This window comes from Drosophila pseudoobscura, chromosome X (assembly GCF_009870125.1).
Source record: "Drosophila pseudoobscura strain MV-25-SWS-2005 chromosome X, UCI_Dpse_MV25, whole genome shotgun sequence".
In the NCBI taxonomy this organism is placed as follows: domain Eukaryota; kingdom Metazoa; phylum Arthropoda; class Insecta; order Diptera; family Drosophilidae; genus Drosophila; species Drosophila pseudoobscura.
Window position 1 is genome coordinate 62,381,694 of NC_046683.1, and position 26,938 is coordinate 62,408,631.

The 26,938-nt window shown below is 45.5% G+C and overlaps 1 protein-coding gene across 15 annotated transcripts in view; it reads right to left on the bottom strand.

Annotated features, from left to right (window-relative positions):
• Window positions 1-26,938, bottom strand: part of bru3 (bruno 3) — a 316,608-nt gene that overhangs the window by 143,850 nt on the left and 145,820 nt on the right. The gene's annotated exons all lie outside the window — the stretch shown is intronic.

Below are 26,938 nucleotides of genomic sequence, written 5' to 3' on the forward strand. Positions count from 1 at the left end.
AAATCGTATGTTCTCCCATCCATTACAGAGCATAACAAAAACACAACCAAGAATGGAGGGGAAGAGAAAACGACGAAGACCGAATAGCGGCACACAGAGCACACAGGCTGGAAAATACAACAAGGCCTAAAGGGAAAATATACGACCCAACCGACCCAACCGACCCAACCGACCCACTCGTGCTAGCCGAAGCACGCGCAGCCTTTGCTCTCTCACTCGCGGTGCGTTCTCTCTCGCTCTGTCACTCCCTCTCTCTCGTTTGCGGCGAGAGAGCGAGCGAGACGGCTAGCGGCTTGCGCCTTAGATATGTGAGGTGTTTTGTATAGTGGAGCGGAATGCATCTGAGTGGGAGAGCGCGAGAGCAGAGCGCGTGGCTGCCATGTGCCGGGCTTACTGGCTGGCTGGACTGTGCCTACAGTGGGGGTTGGGTAAGTTGCGGTGGAGTGGGGTGTTATGACGAGGCGTTCGGCAGAAGAGAGAGGAGAGCGAACAGCTAAAAACATGTGCGTTTTCCCCGTTTCCCCGTTTGTTTTTGCGTTTTCTGTTTTGACTGGAAAAGCGCTCCTAATCATCGCCTGAATACTTGTATTTATGAAACACATGACTCACAATATATATAATTAAGGCTGGGTAACAGTTTTCCTTTTTTTTTGTTGTGCTGCCAAAAAGCAAACACAGAAAACGTGGCTGGAAAGCTACGCCAATAAGAGCACCTGAGAGAGAACCGCACTGACTAAAGAGAGCCGAGCCTAAAGAGAGATAGATAGTGACTATCTCCGGCACTCCATTCACCGAAATGTTTTCAAAATACATCATTATGATGCTCATGCTGATGCTGACGTTCAAGACAGGAAGAAATTAATATGCGAAACGCAACAATTTTCCCCGAACTACAACAGCAGATCGGGTAGTGGGGAGTGGGGAGTGGTGAGTGGAGGAGTGGAGAAGGGGTCCTTTTGTGCGTTGCTTAAAGCCGGCAACAAAACAAAAACAGCAACAAGAAAAACATCTGCGAGGCATCGAATGTGATGTGAGCCAAGTTTTTGGGGCGCGGCTTGGTTTTTTTTTATTTTTCCGGTTTCCGGCCCTATTTTTGCAGGGGGTTTCCATCTTAGTTGACACACAGTTTTGGTCTTGAAGTCACAATGGATAACTGGTGTCAACGGTGGCTCAGAGAGTGGGTGATAGAACTAAGAGTTATTAGACGATAATGCCAGATGTTAATCAATCAAATGAGCAATTTTCCAACGATTGCGGACATTTTTTGATCAGGATCTGACTGCAATTACAAGTAAATAGAAGTCTTGAATAGTTTTTGAGCAGGAATGGATAGGTTCATGAGTTGAAACCCCTTTTGATGGCGGCTTTCATCGGCTCTAAGCCGGGCTTGAAACAAGTGGAAACACACCAATTTGTGGCTGGGAACGACCAGTGCTGTTAATCTTCCAGCTAATACGCCCAAATCCATCAATAGTCAGCTCGATTCAGTCCAGTTCAGTTGCGTTCAGTCAGTCATTCATTCAAGCTGCTAACAATCTGCGCCCTTGACAGGGTCTGAAACCTAACAACCTGCCAAAGCAGCAATGAATGTCGTCTACTCCGTTGCCTGTCCATCTGGCCCTCTCCTCCCCCCCCCCCCCCCCCATGCCACGAGATGCCACTCCGTTCAAGCGTTATTATTGTAGCTGTTATTCTTTTTTTTTCCCCCTGATATTTTTGCTACGCGCTTTTTGCTTTCGGTTCTTTGTGCGTGGGTGTCTGTTTCTATCTCTCTTTCTATGTGTTTGTGTGTCACTGGGATACGCAAAAGTATCACGCGCCACAATCTCTCTCTCTCTGTCTACCTCTCTAGCTCTGTGTCTCTCTGTTTCGGTCTTGCCTCGAGAGAAGTGGGTACCAGAACCAGAGCATCCTCCCTTCACCATACCATCATCCCCGGCGTTGTCTTGGAGTATTTCAATTTGATATGCTCCACCGATTTTCGCTCATTTCAAGCGCGGGACAACGTTGCCATCATCGCCAGGCGGTTGTTGCTATTGTTTCTCCGCGTTGCGCTTGTCGTCGCCAATTTATCGCATTTTTACTTTGATTTTGCGTTAATTTTTGGACACCAACAGTGACTCCCCCCCCACCCGCCACCCAGTCTTCTCTGGGGAGCTAAAACTCTCCAATGGGGATGTCCCGTGCGTCCGTGTCCAGGCTTGTTGTGTATTTAGCGCTAAATGGTCTGTTGATATTTTCTTTTTTACGCATTTCTCCAGGCAGGCCGAATATGCCAGGAGGCAGTCATGTGTTAAGGCACATAATCAGTGTCAAGATGGCGGTGATGCTATGAAATCAATTGTACAACAAGAGGAAGCATGTTGAGCGGCAATCCTAGTTTCTTAACGGTTATTTAACATCCGGCGTATGTTTCGAAACGGTGTTGAACCGGTTATATCCTGAGGGCACTTAGTTCATGGTTATCCAAGGATATTTCTTGGCGGGCATGAAGCTATTATGAACCCGTTATGCGTGAAAATCTGCCTTTGAGCATTACCGACTCCTGAAATGGCACTGAAATCAATAAAACGTAAAATCACCAATGCTTTTTCTGCCATTTACTTTGGCTTTATGTAGTACGACATTATCTGACACTTTCATGCCCCCAACACGCATCCCCACACACACACACACACACACACGCACACAAACATACTCCTTCAATGTCATTTGGATTTTACATCTTCCATAGACATATACGGACGGACGACAAGTCGTTAGGCCGAGCCGGGCACTCAGAGAGAGAGCCCAGTGCCTCTTTATGCATCAGCGAGCACACAAAAGTGGAAGAGGACGAAGAGGACCACCTCCGGGCCCTCTACCCTCTTGACATGGTCGATATTTATGCGAAAATCAAGCGATAAATCTAAATTATATGCCAGTGCTAAAGCTAAATGCCATGGCAGAAGGAGGAGCAGGAGCAGGAGGAGGAGGAGGAGGAGGAGCAGAAGGAGGCATCATGTGTTGGCCATGACTTGGCTCCTGATCCCAGATCTCTGCTCCCCTTTCCAGCTTCTGTGGCCCTCAAACTGAGCTGCAAATATGTGGGGGATATGAGATGCCATTGTTATGATGATTACGCATCTTGCGAATGAATGGCCCACTTTTCTGTTCGGGCTAATTAAAAACCAAATGAGAGTCGATGCTGATAGACTTTGATTATCATATAATTAGGGGAAAGTTTCTTGTGTTCCACTACATTTGTCATCATCCATCAGGAGCGCCGGCGGTGGCGAGAGAAAGGTCGCAGAATACTTTTCCAAATGCCTGTCAAAAGTTCGGAACAGAACAGAGCCGAGCTGAACCGAAACTGAATGTCCTGTCATACATGTCGCAAAATTTCATTACAACTGCTGCTGCTGCTGCTGCTGCTGCCTCCTTTATTCCTGCTGTGTCGTCAAGTTTTCGTCTGCTGTCAGCCCGAGGGTCAGAGGGCACATCAACAGCATCAGCAGAAACTCTCTTGTGGTCGAAAATTAATGAACATTTCATAAACTGACGGCGGTGCCTACTATCCTATCCTATCCTATCCTATCCTATCCTATCCCATCCTATCTCAGGGACTTGAGCCCGGGCTCACGACCAGAAGCCATCGCAATGTTTGTGGTTTGCCATCATAACTTAATTAACAGCCAGATCCACATGCACAGGCCCATTCCCGTTCCCGCCCCCGTTTCGTCCCCGCACCACCGACTAATTTCAATCCACCCCCCAATCCAGGCCAGCCCGGTCCATCTTTTCATCGGAGATGTGAGCGTGATAGATACTGGGAATGAGTCCTTGTCATCCCTGCTTTGCATCTAACCCAACCGGGGCTGATCAAGTTATAAATAGTATTTCATATTTCACTACCAACGCTCGACCCAAAGAACTATGTCAAAGTAGCATATGTTAAGCCCGGAAAATAGAGGCCAGGAAGCGGCAACACCAACACCAACACCAACCGGCAACCCTTTCAGCCCTTCGGGGGACACGGGAAAAACTTAAGGGCGGCACCGGCACCGGCGACGGCGACGGCGACGGCACCAGCTCGGCAACACAGCTCCCAAACGAACACGTACTCATAATAATATTTCACTTTGGTCCCTTCCCGACCCAAGCTCAACCCCCTCATCCCCTCTTCCCCTCAACCAGTGGGTCTACGTCTCCATCACCGTCTCCGGCCTGTGTTGCTTCTGATAAATTGGCGACAGCGTATAAATTAAGAAATTGTACACTAATTGCGTAAAAAACTTGTTGTTGGCGCATACTTTCAAGCGGTTTTTCAATGCCACCACAAGAAAGAGTGAACGGGGGCGTGGCCGTGGGCGAGGGCGGGCTGTGGGATGTGGGATGCAGGATGTGGAATAGGAAAGGGGCAAAGTGCGTGAAAGTGTTGCCGCATTGTAAAAAGTTTTATTTATCGATTTTGTTTTGCGACCCGCAGCAACCAAATAACCTCCACTCCTCTCCTCGCTGGCTTTCAACCCATTTCAATTCCAATTTTATGTTGTATCAAAAAATTTTAAAGCATACTTTTTGGCGTTTGGCAGCCACCGCCAAGGAGGGGCACGGAATGGAGGGAATGCTCGTGAAAGTAGTAGTATGGGCATGAAGCCGGCAGCGTCATCATCATCTGTGTGTTGCTTTTGCTTTTGAAGTTTGCACAACACAAAAACCGCAAAATCTAATTAACGGGGCGCTTGGTCTTGGTCTTGCCATTGTCGAAGGAGGCAGGGGCCAACAGGGATGGGGGCAAGGAGCTGCCGGGTAGGAGGTAGTTTCCATGAGGTGGCGCGGTTAGCGCGGGTTTTCTTTGCTGTTCCTGGCATCTGGCTGCGGGGGTTTTCTTCCTTATTTTCTTATTTCAGCCGGTGGAACAGAGAACAGCAGAATCGAAAGAAAACCCAAAAAGCATTTAAGAAATGGAAAGTGTTTTCCAGGCAGGTGACAACGCAGCCCTTTTACCGGCAACAACAATTTGACAAGCCACAAGGATCGAAGTCAGATGGCGAGAAATGGGATGGATGTTAGAGGATTATCCCTCTCGGCATCACAAATATCAGATTCACATTAAGCAAACTGAAACTCTTCGTAATCAGCCGACAATTTGAGTTTATTTTATCCTGTGTCTGCTGGGAAATTAATGATATTATATACAAATCTTGACCAATGGCTTCGGAACTTGAGCTTATTTTAAACGCTTAAGACCATTTTCAATCAGTTTCCTATGACTCTGATGACTTTTTCCACAATATGGCAATCTTTTGTGTATTACTGTATATCGTTTATCTCTTATCACATCGTTCTCCCCATTTCTTTCCCATTAATTTCACTTGGGTGAGTTCGCCCATCTTCTGCCACGCTCAACAGCTGTGTCAACTTTAAGTATCATTTAAAGTATTTGGTTTGTTTGTCAAGCTTGTTTTACATACATCATGGAAGATTCTGACGTCCCCTCTCGACTTATCTCCTTCATCTCTCACTCTCCTTTGCTGTCTCTCTCTCACTCTCTCTCTCTCTCTAGCTCTGTCTCCGTACGCTCTATCTGGATTGACAGACCTCAGTTAGTGTCATCATAATCATTTTGTCATTAATATGTCTGACTGGCCACACAGCGCGTCGTCGTTGTCGTCGCCGTCGTCGCCGTCGTCGACGAGGTCCTGTCGCTCCTCCTCGAACTATAACCATCCTCTCACCCCCACCATCTGGTAGTCTCATAATCAGCGGTTTGCTTTTTGTTGTGTTCATTTTGTGTTCGTCCCCCTTAGCCTCCTCTTTGTCGCTTTGTATCTTTGTCTCTTTTTCTCTCCACCGTCTCCTCTTTTTGTTGGAGCCAATCCATTGAATTATATGGATTTTTGCTTGAATAAAATATATACGTACACACTCTTACATTCGTAGATCCCACACCCAAACCCTAGCCCAACATTTCCGTATTTTTATTTGTCTTCTATTCGCTCTCTTTCGCACAGACTTGCTACTTTCTGTCTCTTTCGCTCGCTATCCCTCGCCGTGGCGTGTGTTGAGTTTTGTTTTGGCCATATATCGCAGCATTCAGAAATATTTTTGCTGCTTTCTCGGCTCTGTGATTGACGTTGCCGTTGCCGTTGCCGTTGCTGTTGCCGTTGCCTTGGCTACCACCAGGCTACTGAGATCCCTACAGATTCCCTTTTGGGGGACCCTACTCGCACTTACCCCCCGCCACCCCACTCTCCCTGTTATTGTTTGGGCAAATCATCTGGGCGGCACCCGAAAGCCTGAGTCAAGCATTCACAGCATTTTCGCTCTGCCCTTCGGGTTTCGCTTCTCCTACAATGTGCCCCACTCCTCACATAGACATGTACTCCTTCCTGTACAGATGAATATACTATATGTATAGTATATAGATATGTATATGTGCAGGAAAAGTACTCCTAGGCCCTTATATAAGTACGCTCCCTCGTGTGCCCCCCCTGTTTGTGTCTGTGTCTGTGTCTGTGTCTGCGCCAGTGTCCGTGTGGTGCCATCTCTCCATGCATTTTGACATACTTATGTCGTTTCATGTTTTTGCTGATTTTGCACAAACAAAAAAAAGATGAGGGGCAAAAGAAATCAGTGGCAAAAAGAAAAGTTTGCCTTACTTTGTTCCTCTTTTTTCTCCGTCCGTTTTTTGTTTGTTTGTTCATTGGTTCTCTTTCGGAAAAGCCTCTCTTAAGTGGTCCTGGAAGGCGGGCCTGGAAAGTGCGCATGTGTTGTAGCCATGGCAGTGAATTCGCCCTGTGCCCAAAGAGATTAAGCCACAGCGAATTGCGTCGTGTTCGGAGGAGAGCGTATAAGGAAATTTCCCTTTTGGGAATTTTCCTGAAAGCAGATGATTGAAAAGATGATTGAAAAAGAAGGATGATTGACTTATTTTCTTTTCTTTTCTTCGATTTATTTCCCTCTGACTTCGCTTGGGATATTTCCCCTTAGATTCGCAGCTTGAATTGGCCTTACCTTACCCCTACTGGAACTGGAATGTCTTGCCCCTCGACCACCCACTCTCTTTGATTTTTTTTTTTTTTACTTTGATTTGTTTTCTTACTTTGGCCAGATTTGGTTGAACTTAGCTTTGACTTTTGGCAAAAATCAGTTTCTCTTATCAAAAATATATGAAATCGTGGAGAGCAGTCGAACAGTTGAATCTGTTTAGGAGCCGAACTCCTCATAAATAAATATTTCGAATAGCAGCAACAAGAACAATTGCACGCTCCAGCGCCTGCAACCCGACCACACTCCAGCGTCTATAAATAGTTGCGTTTTTTGTGTTGTTTACACTAGAAGGCTGCCTAATGATTGGCATTGACTGCAGAAGAGTGGCACAGTGCATGGGACACGGGGCATGGGGAGGGAGTGCAGCAGATGCGTAATAGGAGCGGGGGAACGTGCCGCGATGCGTGCCAGATACAAAGCAGTGAGCTACTCGTATATGAGCCAGCGAGCGGCAGCTAATTATTCTAATCAGCAGCAGTGGCAGTGGCAGTGGCAGGCAGGCAGGCAGCCAGGCAGCCAGGCAACCGGGGAAGGCAAGAGCAATTGAACTGCTGTTGACCCCAGATGCAGATGCGGATGAAAGAAAGAAATGGAAATACATATGTATGCGGGGAGAAAGAGAGGGAGTGAGGGAGAGAGGGAGAGAGGTGCCACCATATGGTTGTGGTTGCAGCAAGGCAAGCGAATGTATCTGGCAGATACTTTTAGCACACGCTAATCACAACAAGGCAAACAGTATTTGACGTATTTTGTATAACAAAGTTGCGGATGTCCTTTTTTGAAGTATCTCCCCCTGCCTCTGCCTCTGCCTCTCCCGCCCCGTTTACTTTCTCCTATTCTCCTCCTCCGTTGACGCAGGTAGGCCACGCGAGGAATGCGTTGAACGAAGCGTGAAATATGTGAAACAAAGCGGCAAATGAGCCATGAGATGGATGGCTAAAGTGGAGGAAGATACCACACCAATTAGTTATAGATCAGCATGTTTTTTGAAGCCATAAACTCCCATATTTCTAAATAACAGCCAATCGAATTAGCCGCGAAATCCGTTTGCCAGCAGTAATTTAGCGTATCTGTCACATGCAACTCAATATTTGGCCACTCAATATTTGATTATGGCCAGTGAAATGCGATACAGCCTCTTCTCTTTTCTGTGGACCTCCACAAACGGCTACCTGGTCGGGTCACGCACAGCCCCAAAAAATCAATGCAAATAACAAATGACCAAACAAAACCTCTGAAAAGAGGAGAGGCAAGAGCCCCTCCCCGCTGGGGGCTACAAATCATCATCTGACGATGCGTCACGTCAATAACGAAATGCAGTTGAAAAATTGTTAAAATTGAATTACAGTTGCAAAACGCTGAATCCTGAAAGAGCAGACACTGCCACGCCCATAAACCCATACACTCAGACCTAGGCATCGAGCCAAAGCCAGAACCAGAACCAGATACATGGAGAGGATGATATGGTGGGGGGGGGGACAGAAAAAAGTCAACGCATATGAAAAACGACAGAAGGAGGCGCCTTTTTTTGTCGAGGCAGGGAGTCACATCTGCATATCCTTCAGCAAATAGACAACAAATTGCAATGTGATATACAGTTGAGTTGATGGCCACGTTGTCCTGGTTCTGTCCCTGTGTCCTGCTTGCAGCACCGCGCTCCTGCTCCTGCTCCTGCCGCTGCCGCTGCTGCTGTTGGACAGCGGTGAAAATTGATAAAATGATATTGATGAATTGCACATGGCAATGAAAGTCGAGGGATGGCGGCAGCCAGCGGCCAGCGGCAGGGAAATTGCATCAGGCATCAGACATCAGGCATCAGGCATCGGGCATCGGGCCTTCAGCAGCCTCCACGTCCGATGATGATGAAAAATTAGCTTCAGGCTTCATCGACGGCGGCTTCTTCGCTTCTCCAGAGATGCGTGAGTGCGCAAATAGTTAGCGCCTCCAGGGCAGGCAATACTTCAGGGGAACTGAGCAAGATTAATGAAGGGATTCGGCCTGGGGGCTGGTCGATAAGGGGAGACCACACGAAAACAGGTAGCGTCCAGTGCACTTAGAAATCGAGCCGAGCACTTTAAAGGTAAACATTCACACATGTATCGGTGGCCTTATTTCAAACATTCGAAATAGATTTTACCAGAAGAACGTAAACCCTATATCCATATGGGCTAATCATTTCTCTTATAGTCGAAAAATAGGTGACCTAAGGAGATTAGAGTAAGTTAAGGTACGTTCTCATTACATCAACAAGTTCTTCATATAAATTGTTCTCCAATAAGTGATCGGTCTATTCATAAAAGACGATATGTCGGTTTGCTCTATGGTGTCGCAGATTTTAAATGATATACGATCGATCCTTGGCCAATTTCGATACTCCCTTCACTGCTTGACCTCTTTCTTTGATTCGTACATAAATCTTCAATATCTTGTCGCAAGCCAACCTTCATTTTGTGCTGTCCACTTTCTCGACTCTATTTATAGGCCCTCTCATTCGTTCTGTCTCTGCCACTCGAACATTTAAGCATTCATTTGAATTTATTGCCATTTCCATTCCATTTGCTTGAGGCAGTCGCTTGCCACAGCATTTCATATTATAGTTTCCTTCATCACATTTGTTTTCGGTGGTGGGGGTGTCGGGGCGGAAAAGGATATTTTTCACCTGGACAACCACACAGCGGGGCAGAGGGGGTGGAAGGGTGATGGGGGGGCGTGCGGTACTTCCCTTTGTCTACACAAAAATTTATAAGCGCCTTGCGATGTTTTGTTGTTATTTAAGACAAAACCCCAAAACGCAATTCGTGTAGTTTGCTATACAATAAATAAAACAAGAGCTTCCCTTTCTCTCTCTCTCTCTCTCTCTCTCTCGTAAACTACCCCTTCCCTTCTGCTCTATACCTATACTCCATCTCCTTCTCTCTGGCTGTGTGTTCAGTTTATATAAACTTAGATAACAAACAGCTTGGTTATTTATTTTTCTTAATATTAACGTCAACATTCAGCGCACATGTTGCACGCATAGAATGCCACCCGCTGCTTGGGGCTCAGACACAGACATAGATAAAGTCATTTACACAAACACACAAAGACATACACATGCACACGCACACGCACACAGGCAGACACAGATACAGATACTGTGACTCTTGTAATATTTGTTGCCATCTTACAGGCGATGGGCAGTAGGGCGTAGGAGGATTGAAGGCGGATGGGGATGGCGGCGAGGTGTGCAAGTAAATCACATCAACAACATTGCTTAAATTTATAACTGTATATCGGGCTGTATCTTAAGAGAGGGGAGGGGGAGTGCGGTGTAGGAGGGGCGAATAAGAACGCGTGTGCTTGTGTATTTATGTTGGCTTCTTCCACCCACTTAGGCATGGTTATTCCCGACTTTATTAAGCCAAAACACGTTGCATAGCTGCTAAGCACGCTCAAATAAATGTATGTGCGAGCATACGAAAGAGAGTCAAATCAGTTGGCTTAAACGGGAACAGGTAGCACGGGGAGGTGGTACACAGAGGAAAGAGTGAAAGGAACTACAAGTGGAAAACAATGGTAGGATTGAACTAAATGAAGTCCACCTGTGAAGGTAAATTAAAGAAGAGAACCCATAAAGAGCTCAAAGCAACACAAAATAAAAGGTGAGACGATATAGAAGAGACTGGAAAGTAAGTAAAAACATGCATAGAAGAGAGGTACGAGTATAAGTAACTTGCCAACATTAACGTAGCAGGAATAAAAGTAAATATTTGAAAATAGCACCTTTTACGTCCCAGGAAATAATTCACAACCTTTCGCTGGCCCGAAAAAATATTCGAATAAATCAAAAGGCGACATTCAAAGCACATTGTGCTGGCTTCGCACAAATTGCTACGATCCCTGGCCAAGTCACAACAGGAAGATAAATAGAGGACCTGGGAGAACGGGAGAGCTGCTCCCAAACGACTATGAAAAGTGTGGCCACATTAGCAGCTAGCTATGGCCGCAGCGAAAATCCAAAGCCAAATGTACGGAATACTCGTATTTTGATTAGCATCAAAAATGCAAAATGCACTTCTGTGGAAATATCTTTTGTCAACAGCTCTGCGAAACTCTTTCGAGGACGCGTTCTTGAGTGAATTTGTAGGGAGAACTATTTGACAAGCGTTAATCAATCAGAAGCAGAGTGAAGTCTGGCAGAGATGTACATATGACAGCAGCCAAAACCTTTTTAATAATATTTCCCAGCCATCCAGTCATCCCTCCCACTTAGACAGCCGACCCTCACCCACTGAGGCAGTCAGGCAGTCCGGCAGTCCGTCCGTCCGGCAGTCAGCGAAAGGCGGCTTCTTGTCAGAGGTAGAAAGCTAAAAACGATGGAAAGAACAAATGGAGAAGGCCAGAAATAGGATGGAGTCTTGGGGCAATACGAAGTGGAGATGCCCTGATAAGGGATCCCAAACGATTGAAAGTATTGAAATAAATTAAAATCAATCAATGAAATACAAAATTGTAAAGAGTTTCATTAACTATTGTTTCTTAAAAGATCTTCAAAAAAGAACCATAGCAGATGTACTGGTCACTTGAGTGAGGGTATCAAATGTTGGAAAAATTTGGACATCAGAGCATTAGGCACGCACTCGCCAGGGATTTAAGAGGCATGGCTATGGGGGCCCCTCGGGCTGGTCAACGAGATGGAGGACGTTTCCAGATTGGATAGATGTGCGTCGACTTCTTGGGCAGTTCACCTTAAGCTCGAGACTTTTGCGGGTCTAAGAAATTGCCAAATTTAATAAACTTAAAAGGGTGTGCATGTGTGGGTCTGTCTGTATCTGTCAGATACTCACCCACGCACACACGCACACTGACGCAGTCAGTGTAATCAGCAACAACTTGAGTTGTCAATAAAATTGTGATTTCTTAGGACAGGAAGTGGTGATGGGGATAAGGGTAGGACGAAGGAAAACAGATTATTATATTGTTTGGATAGCCATAAAAATTGTAGCAAGAACCCACCTGCCGCCGCCGCCGCCGCCACCGCCACCACCACCGCCACTGCCACGCATCCCATCCCTCTTAAAGAACCTTTTACACCTGTAGTCCAAGGCAGGAAAATGGTTTAAAAATTTATAGTAATGCGCCTATGGCCAGGCAACACATTTCCGCAAGCAGCTGGCACACACATGGAAAGGCGGAGGAAGGCCGCAGGATAATAAAGGAAATTGCTGGGCAATTTCTGTGGGGCTCTGAAAGAGGCAGAGTCTGAGGCTGAGGCTGAGACTGTGGCGTTGTCTAATAAAACTAAGTGGAAGGTATCGTGTTGGCAGATAACCGAAAATTGATATTTAATGGGAGTTCTCTCATTTTTAAATTGACATTAAAATCCAGTGGAATCGCGGCAGGACGGCAGATCCCTACTCGTCCTGCTCCTCGTTATATATATAAGGAGTTCATAATGCCCCCGCGTAGTCCCTGGATCTGCCTTTATATCTGGCCTATATTCCTATTCCTCTACGTCAAAGTCAAGAAAGTCTGACAGAGTTACGCGTGGCAAACCATGTAAATCAATCAGTTCGGCCTGTCCCCTGCATCCCTCTTCTTATATAAGCATATCTTCCCCACAGTGACGTATGGGATGTACGTCATGCATCATTGATGTAGAAAATGATTTAATGCTATTATTGGAACAGCACGGAAGGGCTCTCATGTCTTGCCACGAGGACTGCCTGCCTGCTGGTGACAGTTCCGTTTTATTGAATTTTATTTGCGAAAGGGTTGCGCAACAGGCACATGGATTGGGACGCACATGATGAAAGGATGCAATACTCTTTTGAAGATGATCAGGATTGGACTATCTTCTATATATGTATGTATACGTATTTACCTATCCTCCAACCTAAAAGTTCCATCTGTTCTTCCTCCCTCAGAGGGATTCCTTAGGTCTTTCTATACACTTTCCCCTATTCTTCTAGTTTCAGCAATAAAGTATTTCTTCATCTTTTGTACTTTCTCTTCGGGCAACAAACAGGCGACTTAAGTGTGCTTTCCAAAGAAGCAAGGGTCCGTCCCTTTTCCCCCGTACAACCAACCCACTCGAATTTTTGGGTGCGTGCTGGAAAAGTTTTTTCTTCTTTCTGTTTTGGGATGGAGCAAAGTTTTTGGGATGCTTCCCAAACAAGGCTCACCAACAACAATGAGAAATATTGATACTAAAATATAAAATCTTCCTGTGGTGGAGGGCGGCTCTAGGGGTGTTCCTGGGTCTATAAGGTAGACAAAGTACAAATATGAAAATTCAAGGAGAGCGAAGCAGAAAAGAGCGACCGCCACTCATGTGGACACTTTGACATACAAATTTACAAGTTTGTTGTTACTTTTTCGTAGATCCCCAAATACAGAAAACACTTGAAAGCGATTTCGCTCTCGCTCTCTCTTTCTCTGTATCTTTCCTATCTCCCTCTCTCTAAGTCTCTTTAGCTACGTTGCCCTCTCTGTTTTTCTTTGGGGTCTTCTCCGCTGTTTGTTGAGACCAAAAGTATTGATGAACAGTTGTTTGTTGTTGTCGCCGGCAATGGCAATGGCAATGGCAGCAACTTATTAGAAAGTCCACACGTACACGAACACGCACACACACTCACACACACACACACACACACACGAAAACAATCAGGGGGCATAGCTGTATGAGTGTGTATGCGTGCAGAGTCAATAAAATAAACGCTGTATGTTTGCGGGCAGAGAAAATGACTGAAAGAGGGAGAGGAGGGCTCTGCCCGCCCAAAAGTAGGCAACATATTAGGCATACATATCAAAGTTTCTTTCCTTTGGTGGAATGCGCTTCTGGGGTTAGGGAATTTCAGGGCATATGCAATGCCCAGCTCTATATGTATATTGAAATCTGAAAGAATGCAACTATGTGCTACTTTTTCTCTGTAGTGGGAATAAAAGTTGTATGTCTAACAACTATGGTTGGAATTATAAAATTGGCTGAACAACAAGATCTTGGGCAGTTCCCTCATCTTTTTCAATCATTTATTAATTTGTAAGAGCATCCAAGCGTGTCTTTTGCCGTTCCCAATCTTTGGTTCCAACAATCGCCACTCATTTTTCGCAGTTTTTCCCAGAGCTGCCTCCTGTGATGCTCCTGCCCTGCCCTGCCCCGCTCATGTTGTTGCTGCCCTTGTTCGGTGGTGGTGGTGGTGTTGGCAACTTTCTGCAGTAAATGGTATTTATGTTGGTTTAGTAAACTTTGACGATAACGCTGAATGGTTCAGTAGGATGCAGCAGGAGACTCATTTCAAAGCAGAATGGGAAGTGAGGCTAGGACTGGAACTGGGACTGGGACTGGGACTCGGAATGAGGGAAGCAGACGGTCTGTGCATCGAACGTTGGTTGTTGCGTTGACGACCTCAACAACATCATGTAGAATTACGAGTATTTGAAAAGTTTTACAAGTAATTTATTTAGGCGCAAGTTTTTGAGACTCTTCTTTGGCAGAGAATGGAAGGGATAGGGATTGCTTGCGTGCGGATGATGGCACATCGACAGCTTTGGCCTTCCGAGCATGTGTTGCGGTTATGAGCAAACAAATATAAAAGTATCCCGCCGAAATGGCTTACAAGTACATCAAATTTTCATAAATTAGGCATGCATAAATAAGGCAGTGCTGCGGAAAAACTTTTTTCGTTTTTTTTTTCTGGCCTTTCAGTGACTCTGTAGCGCCCTGTACCGCTATGTGCCCCTGAGCACGGATCGAGGTCGAGCTGTTTCATGAGTGTCATGAGCTGGCGAAAATTATGTAACGCATAATTCATCAAATAAAAGGGGGGTGGAAGGGAAGAGAAAGAGTGTGTGCAAATTGCAACAAATTCTGTGCCAAAATTCAGTGAAATATGTCTGATCATCATCAGGGCCACGTCTCAATATGGCCAAATAGAAAAACTATAATGAAATGGGCGGCCAACAACTGTCCACTCATGAAGCAGCCACCAATGAAGATGAAGATGTCCCGGGAAAACTTTTCCCCTTCCTTGCTGGCTAATGAAATGGCCGAGTCCGGGACAGAGATGGATGGATAAGTGGTTCGTTGAGGAGTTCAACCAGGGCCAAACGGAATGTTCTGCCTCATGAATTCGGAGAGGTGTAGGCGATTATTAGATGTTTGACAGCTGGCAAAGATGGGGGCAAAGATGGGGGTGATTCTCCACAAACTCCGGCTGGACTCCGCCGGCGGGGCACATTTTTGTTTTTGTTTTGCCAAGATACGACGGACGACGACAGTAAGGAGTGAAATTTAATGAAACTAAAACCAAGGAACCCTCCGTTGAGTCTTAGCCTTGGCCGTAAGTAAATAAACAGCTAACACACATATGTACTAGTATATGTTCGTGTATGTGCTTGGATCTTTCCATGTCTTACTGTCCCTCATATTAATTACAGTCCTTGGAAGTCAGCTGAGTTGCCCGCGGGCGACAAGGATGCCTCGACTCAACTCAAAGTAATTAAAATTAAATCTCAAACTAATTATTATTGAACTTGGCTCGGATAAATCATCTCTCTCGCTCTCGCTCTCGCTCTCGCTCTTATTCTCTCCCTGTCTATCTTTCCGTGGGTTGCCCAGCGGTTATTTTCGGGGATTCCGATTCCAGACCAGATTTAATAATATTTTATCAAGGTTATCAAAAGGTTGGTATTAAAGCATACGCTCGTAGCAGAGCATCAAAATTTATGGTTTGGTAGTTTCTCTTGTCTCCCGACTGAATCATTAAGCGACATTTGTTTGCGCTTCACTAATTACAACAACTATTAGAAAGAGATAGACAGAGCGAGAGAAAGGGAAAGAGAGAAACGACAAGAATCAAAAAATTCGAACTGCAATCGCACCGAAAATAATATAATCTAATTGGGAACACATGCTAAGAGACACAGAGAATCATAGATAGCAAGAGACATGAGAGAGAGAGAGAGAGTGGGAGAAAGAGAGATATTAATCTCTCACTAAAAGTCACAAATGCTGCAACCGAATATTGTTTCACCAACATTTTTCACACTCGAACACGCCAAAGCCAAAAAAAAGTTATGCTCTACAAACTACAAACAAAAATCCGATTATGAAATCTTAAATATATACATTTTTTAGATGAACATAAATGCATTTAATTTCTGTTTATTAATACGCTTGGCCAGCGGAAAAAGTATCTCTGTTTTTTCGGGGTGAAAAATAGAAGTAGATAACATTTTGTGGGAGCACATGAATGCGAGTATGCTAATGAGGGTAAACCAACGAGCCGTGTTCCCAAAGGATGACAGAAGTATAAACCGAAACCCGGTGGAAAATATATTGAAAAGCTCTGTAGCAAACTATACAATCTCTCAATTTCTGGCAACTATAGTATTCAAACTCTGCTTCTGAACCATTTTTGTCCAATAAAAAATATAGCAAACCTACAAAATGCAGAAGCTTCTGCTTCATCCAAAGAATAGTTGTAGAATTTCATGAGAAATCATTTCCTGGAATGGTCCTGCCATAATATCGTTGCACTCCGCTCCTCGTGTATGCTAATGCATTTGTCAATAATTAAGTAAAGTTGCATGCAGTGTAAACATTCCTCACTAATTGTTGCTTCAGCGCGTGGAATTCCGTTTCGCCTGTTTTTATTATTTTAGCACAATATTTTTGTTGCCAAGTGGAACATTTTCTCGTACTTTTTCCCCCCGTTTACGCATTTTTCAGTCAGGTTACTGTTGCGTTGCTGTTGTTTTTCCAACATATTTGCGTTTATATAGCGTAGAAAATGTTTATTTATTAAGCACACATATAAATTTGTATTATGAGCGCTGACTAAATCAACAAAGCGTATTTAGTAGCCCCCAGCTGGAGGGTTGGGTTTCGCCCGAGTGGTTCATACGAGCCCTGGGTCCTGGGTCCTGGGTCCAGGGCGGGTGTATCCTGAAGTGGATATTTCCACGGACAACTCCGTAATTAGAGTTTCGTGGTCAAAGTTAATTGTTACCACAGCAAATATTTACAGGTGGGATTTTCTAATAGGACTCGAATGATAGATAACTATCGCGTATTCAGTCCCTGAAACTTTCTCTTGGGTCTCCTCGCTCTCCAGTGGCATCGATAGCTTTTTATTGGAAAGGCTTTCCAACTTTTTCCATCCAATTTGCCTGGACTTCCCCCTGTGCTTGGCTTGGCCCGGCTCGGCTCCATTTGGCTGGTCTGTCTTCTAATTAAGCCTCAATTGGCTTGGCCCGGGTCTATCGCATTACGCAGGCCCTGCGAAACTTTTATCCGATCCGCCGAAGTTGCTGGCATCGGATCGGGTATATGCGGTCACAATCATCGCGTTGACAGTTTCCGTACCCGTGATGGGTTTTCCACTTCCTCTAGAGCCTTGGGCAACTCTCTATCCCCTTCTCCGCTCGAAATTTTACATATTAAGGCCGCAACGCGTTTGGCATTTTAAAAAAACAAAAGAAGAGCTGAAAAAAAGGATTTGCCGGGGCAAAGGTGGACGTGTTGACGACTCCTTTTTTCCAAGTCGTTTGCTCATCAAAGAACAGGCGAAGAAGGGGAGGGAGAAGGAAAAGAAATCAGTTGAAAGCTTTGAGCGGCATTAATTGGATTTCAATCTGAATGGGGAGGGTAGGCGGGGTAGGTACAGGGGGTGTTAATACTGAGTTAGGGTTGTCGCGCGTAATGAGAGAAGGACATTTTTCCCGGCGACGTGGAAAATGTTTCAGTTTTCTTGTTGAAAAAACCTTTTTGCCTGGGTTGGCCCTTCGGCTAGTATTTGACACACAAGCCGCCATTTTGCTTGTGGAAGGGAGAATACTTGGAATACCCTGGCCATCCGGACAATCGGGAATGTCTGGTTCTAAAAAAAAGGACAATTTCCGTATGATTTGGCTTGTTTTGGTGGCTCAAAGGGTATTCATTTAAGTCGACTACTACCTCACGTAATTTCTCATTTGATGAGCCCCACATTTGTTGGTCTTTGCATTTGACAGTTTCGCTTCGCTTTTGCATTAATTTCGCTAATTTTGACAGGTTCCTGGGGCTGAGGGGGCTGCTACGTTCCACGTTCCACGCTCCTGGTTTGGGGTTCGGGCTGGTTTCCTTCCAGTTTCTTTCTTCGATTTGGCCTGGCACGGATTTCCTAGTAATTTATTTTTAATTTCAGCTCTAGACCTTTAGCCCGGCCAGAGACTGCCGCTGAGAGCTGCGTAATTATGCGTCTAATGAGACAACAAAGCAAGGTCAGGACTATCTGAAGGGATGGATGGATGGATGGATGGGGAAAGGGTTGCTCAGATTAGAAAAGAAACGAAGGAAAAGTCTCTCCAATTTGCATAATTGCACCGATTTTTCTTTCTCTTCGGCTCGGGCGCTTTTTCAGCGCCCTTTTAATTGACAAAATTGTTGATTAATTGCTTTCGACCGCAGTGCCAGGCTCAATTAGGCGAGAACTTGCTTCGGACGGACATGTGGATGATCGAAGCCAACTTCTGCCTTGTATTTTAATTGTCTCCGACATTTATGGCCGACAGCACTCTGACCCCCATATCCCCCCTCCATCTATACCAACCCCCCGCTCGGTGTCTCATTTTGACCAATTTGCTTAATGGCCATAATATTTGTTTAGTCAAAGCAAACACAACAACAACGCTGGATAATGACGGGGTCCATAAAAAAAACCGAGGCCCATAAAAATAATGCATAAATAAAAGCAAATAAATGACAGCATGTAAAAAAGAAGCAAAGAACGGCTAGCCCCATAGTCGTAGCCTTTGATACCCTTCAAGATGGTTCCTTCTGAACTCAGCTTTATAATCTAATCGAATCTAATTCATTTCTTGCATTATCAATGGAAATACAAAAGTATGCCGTAACCGATATCCTTATAAATATAATTTTTCCTTAGTCGTGTGTGCGTTTCAAACGTCTGAGCAAAATCATATCAGCCCCTGAAAGAGCACACAAAATAGGGTAGGAAAGGGGAGGGTGAGTGGAAGACCTGGTCTATATGGGGCTGCTGGCCTCATAAACAGAACAAATGTTTTCTTGGCCTGGTTCCGAGGCGTGGGTTGTAGTCGAGTAGTTAGTACAGTGAATGTCAAATTTGTGTGGCTTATTAATTGTTTTTGTCGTTTCCTATACTGTCATCTGTGTTAGTCTAATTAAGACTAAAATTTTTGTTTTATTTTCCCAGTTTTCTTTTTATTTGCCCAAGCTAACGAGTCTGAAGCCGTTGTGGCAAATTAACGCCGTGACAAACAATCATAAAAGAGCAAGTGCAGCTCCAAACCTATCACCTAACCAGGGATATGGCATCCTCTCAGGTTGCAGTGCAACCACTGCACCAGCACACAAATTGGCATTAGAGTACCCATTAAAAAATTGTGTACGAAAACACGAATCGCTGCACAGATCGCGTTCGCCATTCTAATGACTTCCACTGGCCAGTTTGTAATTACGCATTATTCAAATTACAAATTTGCAGCAACAACCAGGACAGCCAGGACCTGGCCACAGAACAGGAGCAATCGGAGTCGCAACAGCAGCAGAAACAGCAGCGGGAGCGGTAGCGGGAGGCATCTGGAAATTTAAACTCTAAACAGGCGCAAAAACAGACGGCGGACCACAAAAATCGGGTCAACTCGAATGACAAATGTGTCGGGTAGTCGGGCGGCAGGCGAGAGGCGAGAGGCAGGGGAGAGGTCTATCCCTATTATGGAAGGTGAGGGTCAGTGCATAACATCCCGGTACCCGTACCCCTTCAGGAATATGTTTAAATGCTGCCTGGTCGGGCAGGGTGCTCTCTGTTTTTCGGTTTGACTTTCAAAATGTCAAATACATTAAACGTGCATTTGCGTTGGGGTTAGTTGCGATTTGGTGGCATAGCCAGCCACAAAGCAGGAGCGCAGCAGTGCTGGAGTGTGGGAGTGCTGGAGAGTGGGAGAGAGTGGTGTGGCAAGCAGATCGAAAGAGTCGTTTAGAGCCCCTGACAGTTGAAATTTACCTTTTGGCCATAATGACATCACGTACACAAAAGGTGTGTGTCCTTCTGAGCCCACCTTTCTCCCTCTCCCACTCTCTCTCTCTCTCACTCTCTCTCTCCAGCTCCCCTCGAACTCGTGTTTCGCTTGTCCATATGCTATTTGTTGCATACTTTTGGCCACTCTGCAGTGGAGAGGGGCAGCAGAGCGAAGCCGGAGCCGGAGGTACATATGTGTACGCTTTTGTGGCTTACAGGCTGAAAGCCGAGCGCCGTTGCTAATGCGAATCCGAAAATGGAGCCAATGAACAATCACATAAAACAAATTACACGAAAAGTTGCAGGTTCCAAAGCCCGCAAAAGTATGCTACAAAATGCAAGTACCCAGAGCTGCATTACTGGGTACTGGCCGAGGGCTACAACGGCTGTGGAATACTCTCGTTAAGGAAGCGTAGAGGACTATTTAAAGGGAGCATCGACCAAGTAGAGTAGAGCTGTAACAAATGTGTGTGAGCCCTTTACAATAAGTTTGTATAGGATTCCAGGAAGAGTTCTTTCTTTCTGTTTACACAGTGAACTAGTACGAATTTTCTCCTCCATTTGAACTTTTTTCCATTTTAATAGTTCTTGGAATGGAAATTGGAATATCCTCATTATAATTATTTCAGTAACCAAATGAATTATAGACCAATGTTAAGGGTCTCCTTCTTTCATTAAAATGCCATCTGAACTCCTTTTTTCAGAAACTCCTTACTACCCTTTACTTTTTCTCCCTTTAGTGTTGGCATAATGCAAGTGAATTTCCGAGCAATGACCAGGTAAGTCTTTTGCTAAGCGTTTTGAATGCGACACAGGGACAAAGAGAGATAATAGAGAATAGGGAAGCGACTGCAGCAAATCTTCACAATCAACGCTCCTCATGGCGGCTGCTTTGGTTCCCTGGTTTTTGGTATGGGGCGTGGGGTGTGGGGGCGTGGCGCGGAGCCCAGTTACCAAACTGACTGTGAGATAATCAAATGAAAAAACGTAAATGTCTCGTTAAATTGCACAGAAATTAGATTTTTTTGTGCTGGCTGGCTCGCTTTTTCGTACTGGCTTTTCCCGGACTCTTTCTCTCTCTGTCGCTTTTCTGTTTCCCCATGAAAATCAGAGCATGACCACTGTCTATATGTATGTGTGTGTGAATGTGTGCCTTGCTGTGGAGCGGGTTTTGTGTGGGGCCTGTGTGAAAAATCAAATTAAGTATACGTAAAACGCGAACAGCTACAGGACATCCCCAGGTCCAGAGCCAGGACATCGCCATCTCCATCTACTGGCTTCGCAGCTGCCGCTGCTGCTGCGCTGATGCTGAAAATCAAGGCGAGTTGTCGATTGGTAAAAGCTTTTAAGGTGCCCCGATAAAGCTGGTAGGGTGGGGGAGGAGGGTGGTTGGGGGCTGTAGCTGTAGCTGCAGCTGGAGGCACCCCACGCTAAAAGCCAACTACTGTGCTACCTTTAATTGGATTAGAGGTGTATGGGTGTGCGTGTGCGAGAGCGTGGGAGTGCTGATGGTGCCGGTGATGTCCACATAGACGAGGGTTGGCCAAACACCAAAAGTTGTGAAAAGCATAAGTTTGCATTTTTATGAAGTTGGCTAACCATATGGCACATGCAGCAGGACCAGGAGCAGGAGAAGGAGCAGGATTTGGCTAAATGAATGGCATTTTGGGGATGGAGTGGTGAGTCGTGTGACTCAGGTGTTGAAGGGTGTAGTTGAAGGTCGAGGTGTGAAACTGCACTGATGTTGGGCTTAAGAGATTGCAGGAGAGCAATCTTCTCCCTGAGGGAAGATTCGTACCACATTTTCTCGTAAATAGTTGAGGGCTCATTTTGTAGTCCATTTATCGTATCGCTAACTCGATTAACCTGCCGCCCCTTCCGCGGATCGTTTACTGAGGCCTTTTGCTCAAATATTCATAAATACGTTTACAGCAGCAGAACGCAGCAGAACGCAGAACATTTCGGCTACAAAGCGAATTGGTTATTAACGTCCAACGGGGGGTACACGGAAACCCCCTTCCTCTCTCTCTCTTTCTCTCTCTCTGATAGCATTGGGCTGTGCATTTTAATTTAATTAAAAGTTATGGCAAATGTAGCGTTAAGGGAACGGGTCCGGGAGAGGGGCTGGTAAAGGGGGAAGCCAATAATAAACCAAATTATTGCATGTATCAATGAGTTTGCATGTGTTTCTGTGTTTGTTTGTGCGATGGAAGGGGATCCTGCTGCTGATGCTGCTGTTGATGTTGCCTGCAATTAAACGCAGCTGCCACACAGAGAGAAAGAGAGAGAGAGAGCGAAGAGGTAGACAGAGAGAGAGAGAGAGAGAAGGGCAGAAAGAGGGAGAGCGTCAGTTCAGAGTGCGCTTCATTCCGTTTATGGGCCGTGTTCCTGTGGCTTTTGAGCTTTTTGTGCGCCAAAACATTTGCCCTGCCATAATTGAGTTAGGCATTCACTACGTACACACACACACACACACACACACACTGGCTCACTTGAATACTTCCACAGTATAACTTTACTTTAGCATACTTTTGTGCGGCAGAAGTTGAACCTTTTGTTTATGGCCTGTCATGACATTTAATCTAATGTCAAATTCTGTGCATAATTTGCCATTGTTTGCGCCGGGCCACAGCCAATAATTGGCTTTTGTTGCATGCCGCCTCCTCGACTGTGGCAGCTGCCAAGATGTTGTCTTTTCCTGGCTAATTGCATTAGTTTGATGCGCCCTGCATACTTTCGGGCTTTCGGGCCAATTAGCTGCAGTCCGGGCCTTCATTCCTACGTGCCACAGGGCTTGTACAGCCACGGCACTGGTACGTATTTCTTCCCGATGCAATTAGGCGGCATCAATGATTTATTGCTTACTCTTAGGCATACACTGTCACACCTGCACTCTGTAAGAGGCTTTCAAACGTTTAAAAGTTTATTAATAAGCGTCTTGCTCTGAGCATGAGCCTAAGCCTGCCTGAATCCTTTGCTGAATTTTGATTAATTTTCGGCTGAAATAGAGAGACAGAGAGAGAAAGAGAGAGACAGATCGAAACAATGGGGATTATCGAAGCAGCTTAGGATATTTATTGAATTCCTTTATGCAACACCGTACATTCGGATGCTTTGGGCGGCTTCCTGGCCATGTGTTAATTACCCGATAATGGAGGAAAAACCATAGAAGATTTCCATTCGTTGGCAGGCTATTCATTAGCCTATCAGCCCCAATCCCCAATCCTCATAGACTCCGGCTCCGGCCTTAATTAGATTATTATTATTGAAAGTGCCGACACGAAAGTAGCAAACAAAGCACAGACGCAAGCATACATATTCACACACACACACACTTGCACACACACACACAGAATCCTGTTCTGGGGGCCGGAGATGAGAAAACCAAAAGCTAAACCAGCTTCTGGCAGTGGAGTTGATCTTGTGGTCTGGCCAGAGACCAGAGAATAGGAAGCAACCACAACGAAATGTGTCTGGACCAAACACCACACCATCCAGAGAATCCTGCACCGCTCCAGCTCCCGTCAAAAATGTCTCAGACCACAGCATGTCCTCCAGCGCTGCACTGGGAACGCTGCACTTCCTTCAACCACCGAACTCGTAACGTAACAGAACCCAGCTCAAACGAACAGAGCTCGGGCGAGCTGTCTGCATAAGTTGGAGATAAACGTAAACCGCATGCACGGCACAATAAACAGACATCCGTGTGCATTTCCCTGACTATTTGTCAAAAACATTGCAATAACAACAAGGACACGGCTCAGGGACAGATACAGGGACAGACCACCGAACACCAACGAGCAGATAAACCCTTGAATGCAGTCCTAGGGACGCCCCAGCTCGAATGACGGGGGGCAGTGAAGGTGTTTGCATTGGCAATGCCAGTGATAATAAACCTACAACAGCCAGGATAACACTAGCAGCACCAGCAGCAGCACCAGCAGCGATGGCAACCTGCGCGAAATGAGAAATGCAGCATAATATTAACCACAAACTGAGATTGTAAGCAGAGGGAGAGCAAGTGGACAGTACATACCAACAGGCATCCAATCTGCACTTACAACACTGGGAGAATTACTCCCCAACTGATGGATAAATGCATCATCCTGCTTAGTGACCATATAACCACAATAAAGTACAACTCTAGTACCAAAAAGAGGACTATAACTCTTCTCCTTGACATCGAGAATACGTTCATGACACCCATTATTGTATTTTACTTATATACTAGAGATATTGGTATATATCCTCGACTAATCTTCTAATAATTACCTTAAAATTATTGGATTTTACAGTCGAAATTCTTGCAGTGTTTGGTCCTGTACCTGGCATGGCCTTCACACCGGCCACAGGGCAACTTTTGCATGCGGGTTTTTCTGATGAAGCCCATTCCTATGCCCATTGCCAGAATGGAGGAAATGAGCTGCTGCTGCTGCAGCTGCATCTCCGCTGCCCCGTTCTCTCCTCGTGGAAACCTTCGCCTGGTAATAACAAACCAAACACTGCATAAATTCAGGCATCGAGTCCCAGGCACCCTCTCTCCTTTCCTATATTGGTGGGCTCTTCGTTTTTGCTTTGGTATTTGGTCAAGACTGTCTGTTTGCATGTGGATTTGGCTTGTTTCGCCAACTGCCCACAGGCCCTGCAGTAGCAGCCGGAGAGAGCCGGAGCCGTAGCCGGAGCCAGAGCCACAGCCGATGCTGGTGGTGGGGTTGGAGCCTGAGCCTCAGATTGAGCGCGCCTATTGTTAGGCTACGGCTTTTGTTTTGTTAATTTGCTCGGTGCTGGGCAACTTTCATGGAATGCTCTTTGCTTAGGCTTGACTTGGTTTATTTGACTGGTAGACCGGAAGGGGTTTATGGATGGACTCTGTAGATAACAAAGCTACTTTGAAGCTATCGAAAAATGGACATACATGGATGCTGGGAATGCTGGGAGTGCTGGGAGGAAAAGACTGCGACTGCAGCTTAAATAGCTGCCTGATGCAGTCCAAGTAACACAATCTCCCAACCCTACCCCCAGCAATGCTCTGCTCTAATCTAAGCTGTGCCGTGGGCCTTTCGCAGAGCGAATGTTGATTGAGGACTGTTCCAGGACTGCAGGGCGCACTCGCATTTAAACCAATTTTAATTACATGCATGGTGATTTCCCGACAAAGGGTGGGTGCGGGGGTATAGGTTAGTCCGCTGCTGAAAGTGGGTGGCGGCTTATCGGCACTACAACAATTAATGCTCTGCTAATTGAATATGAAAAGAGCAGAGCAGAGCTCTCCCTCTCTCTCTCTCTCTCTCTCGCCTCTCATCCTCATCTCCTCTCATGGCTGACTCCCTCCAGTGGGTCTCTAAGCCTCTTGAAGCCGCAAAGACGACAAGAATGAGGCGCAAAGAATGGGGGATAGGAGCAAGGAACCATAACGAGAGTAAGGACTCCGTTGTCACTAATGGAAAAAGCATCAATGGCTTATGGATTCGAACTCGGAGCAGCAACGAGCAGCATTGGCGAAAAATTTATGAATTTCATTCTCTTTTTTTCTTTTCGGTTTCTGGTTTTTGCATCTACTGCTCCTAGAGGCCACCTGTCGTTGGCGCATTTGCAGATACTCTCAAATCCGGATGCCGATTCAGATCCCTACCCCTACCACTACCACTACTACTCCTCATCCTCCTGTCCTGCCAGAACAAACAAATGGCTAAGATTACACGAAAAGAGTTAGCATAGCCTATGAGGGGCCCCCAGACAGCATTGAAGCGATGGCGAAGTGCGTTTTTAAACTGACGCCTGTGACGCAAACAATAACCTTATAAAACCGTAAGGCCGAACGGAACGGAGCGCCCGTTCAGCCCGAAACCAAGCCCACTCTCCCTCTGCCACCCACCCGCACCCGCACCCACACCCACACCAACACCCACTACCCACCATCCTCTCTGTGGGGTGCTGTATACACAAATAAACATTCAAGTGGAATTATTGCAACGAAATTCAAAGGATTACGGCAAAAGCACGTTCACAGGATTCAGCAGCAACTACGGACTCCAGTGCAAGGCACGGCCCACGGATCGGCAACGGACGACGGACGATGGACTGCGGACTGCTACCATACTCCGGACTCCGGACAGACTCTCCGGGTTGCCAATGACAACAATGCGGCCCGCATGGCAGCAGCGGCATCGGCATCGGCAGCGGCAGAAACAGCACCAGCGGCATGATGAAGCATTGCTGTGGGTGGAACAGCAACTGTGGGAGAGTAAGGGGGGTTCAGCAAGTTCAATGAAGGAAAATTATGAAGCCTTATTTATTGTTTATGCGTGCGCATAGCTCTTGCAGAGCTGCAGAGAAAGGCCATGTAATTTTGGCTCATACTCTTTCCGGAAAGGCAATATAGTACACGGATCCAATTGCTGATCATACTTGAGCGAAAAAAAGAAGGAAAATACAAGAAAGAGCGCCATGATACATACGTTTTCCTGTGTGGAACGATATGTATATTTATTTGTAAATTGTTGTGAATGCAGATGTGAATAAAAAAAGGAATAGTCCCAATGAAAGATTAAGCTGATGTTAAATAAAAATAATAATTTTTAGATTCTCGATTCAACGGAGTTCTGAAAACATATTTCCGCAATTAATGAAAGGAAAAAATACTTGACTTGATAATCTAAGCGGGGAATTGTCGAAAGTTAAATGAGATATTTTATTTATGCCAAAGAAGGAATTGTTTGGGAAAGGTTATAATTTTATGAACGTGTTTCGCTGGAAATAATCTTTATAAGATCTTCCGATGGAAAGTTATTGCGATTAAAATTAAATTATATTTTAAATCATTTTTATTGGTGCAAGGGTATATCTTACATCTGGTTAATATTTATACTTTATAGCATACA